General features: G+C 40.1%; 1 long non-coding RNA gene across 1 annotated transcript in view; it reads left to right on the top strand.

Moving 5' to 3' along the window:
• LOC109298698 overlaps nucleotides 1-1996 on the top strand; it is a 265275-nt gene extending 263279 nt beyond the window's left edge. Inside the window, exon 5 of the long non-coding RNA XR_002097682.1 lies at nucleotides 1487-1996. This is a non-coding gene — a long non-coding RNA (uncharacterized LOC109298698). The remainder of the gene's footprint in view (nucleotides 1-1486) is intronic.
• Nucleotides 1997-2329: the final 333 nt, after the last annotated feature.

The raw sequence follows: 2329 nt of genomic DNA, 5'->3' as shown, positions 1-2329 counted from the left end.
TACTCAGGTCCCTTCCAACCCTAGAAACTATGAAACTTTGTTTTTTCCCCCCGGGTATTGTTTGACCCCTGTATGTCCAGAGGTCTAATTTTGCTCCCCCACTGCAAATTTGCAGTGTGGAGTATGTTCTTTTGTTCCCACATGTGCCTCTTGCAGCATCTCAGAGGGGTTTGAGATGCTGCAAGAGGCATGTGAGGGCTTGTCTGAACGTTCCCCACAAGATTTCTTTTGGCCCAGTCCTCCAATTTGTCTTTGTCCCTCTGAATTCTATCCCTACTGTCCAGCATATCTACTACTGCCCCCAGCTCTTTGTCCTCTGAAAACTTGCTGAGTGTGTACTCTATGCCATCTTCTAGGTCACTGATGAAGTCATTGAATAAAACTGGCCCCCGGCCCAATCCCTGAGGCTCTCTGCTTGTTACCAGCTGCCAACTAGACATTGGGCCATTTAATGCTACTCTGAGCCAATGCCCCAGCCAGTTTTCTATCCACCTTACAGTCCATTCATCCAGACTATACTTCCTTAGCTTGCCTGCCAGAATGTTGTGGGAGACCGTATTAAAAGCCTTGATAAAATCAAGGCACACCACATCCACTGGTCTCCCCCTATCCACAGAGCCAGTCATCTCACCATAGAAGTCAATCAGGTTGTTCAGGCAAGACTTGCCCTTGTTGAATCCATGATGATTGTTCCTAATCACCTTTTCCTCCTCTAAGTTTGTAGAAATGGATTCCTTGAGGATCTGCTCCATGATTTTTCCAGGACTGAGGTGAGGCTAACTGGTCTGTAGTCCCCTGGATCCTCCTTTTTCCCTTTCTTAAATATGGACCTATGTTTACCCTTTTCCAATCATCTGGGTCCTCTTCTGATCATCTCGAGTTTTCAAACATGATGGCCAATGGCACTGCAATCATACCAGCTAACTCCCTCAGCACCATCAGGTACATGCCATCCAGCCCCATGGACTTGTACACGTCCACATTTTCTAAGGTGTCCCTAACCTGTTTTTTCACCACTGGGGGCTGCTCATCTTTTCCTCAAACTGTGCTGCCTGGTGCAATAGTTTGGGAGCTGACCTTGTCTGTGAAGAATGTGGCAAAAAGGCATTGAGCACTTCCTCTTTTTCTGAGTCCTCCCACTAGGTGGCTCCTCCATTCAGTAAGAGATCTGCACCCTCCCTGATCCTCCTCTTGCTACCAACATACTTACATATGTTGGTAAGACTACATACTTGTAGTCTTCTTTTTGAGCATAGAAATTCTGTGGTGCACTTTGTTACAATTTCTACCTTGTTTGTCTCTATACTTTTCTTAGCATCTAGTGCTTCTCCTCTGACTCCAAGCCTGACCTACTCTGTGTCATTCCTTTATGAAATACACCTTGGTGTTACCAACTGATTTTCATCCTTCTACCAAGTTTCCAAAATGCCTAAATTAATTAAATCTAAACGTAAACCTACTTTTTGTCTTGCTTTTGTATTTACAGCATATCTTGTCTGAAAAACCACGCAATATGTGAAGACTTATGTAATTACAAATTATGAGAAGATAGATAAAGTGGAAATTTGACTAAATTTGAATCTCTGTGTATTTCTGTTCAGCCATACTTTGATTAGAGAGCTTGTGTTTAGAAGATTTTGTTATATTTTGAGCTTTAGAAGGTAGGCACAATAAAAATAAGTATGAATAAGGATTATAATAAAATATAATGGATAATCCATGGACTATTGATTCTACACATATTAACTGCTCATGACCTGCATAGAGGCCAATCTGGGACCATTTAACACATGTTCATAGGCAGGATGGATTATAACGGATGGAAACTATTATAGTGTCAAAACTGAAGCTGGTCAAATATTCATTGCAAGCAATCCCTTTTGTTTCTCTGTGGACCCTTCTGAACATGTTGGATTCAGATCCATTGAGGACAACTGGAGGAGATAGAACTACCCTCTTTCAAAATGGCTTCTTTGTGGAATTATCTCCAGTAAAATGGAGATATTCTATTCTGTTAAATATGAAACTTCTAATTTTGAAAATAAAAAGTGATTTTGTTCCCCCTTTTTATGATATTTGCTTGCCATTTCCCTTTTTAGTACTCCATCACTTGGTTTGTTTAAGTCTTCTAAAATATTTGTATGCTTTTCAGGATGGAAATAATTCTTTTCTTCATGTTTAACTGTTACATAGTTTGTATTTCTATAAACAAATAATAAATTATCAGTATAACAATATAAATTGTAGCTGTGTGGAAGATAAGCATCTGGCCCATAATGTTATTTAGGTGATTGGTTTCTTTGGTGTTTTCCTTAAGATAACAAGCATT

Source organism: Gavialis gangeticus, unplaced genomic scaffold (assembly GCF_001723915.1).
Source record: "Gavialis gangeticus isolate Ggan-Ray unplaced genomic scaffold, GavGan_comp1, whole genome shotgun sequence".
NCBI classification, from domain to species: domain Eukaryota; kingdom Metazoa; phylum Chordata; order Crocodylia; family Gavialidae; genus Gavialis; species Gavialis gangeticus.
The sequence above is the reverse complement of the archived record's forward strand: the minus strand, read 5'-3'. Positions and strand labels throughout refer to the sequence as shown.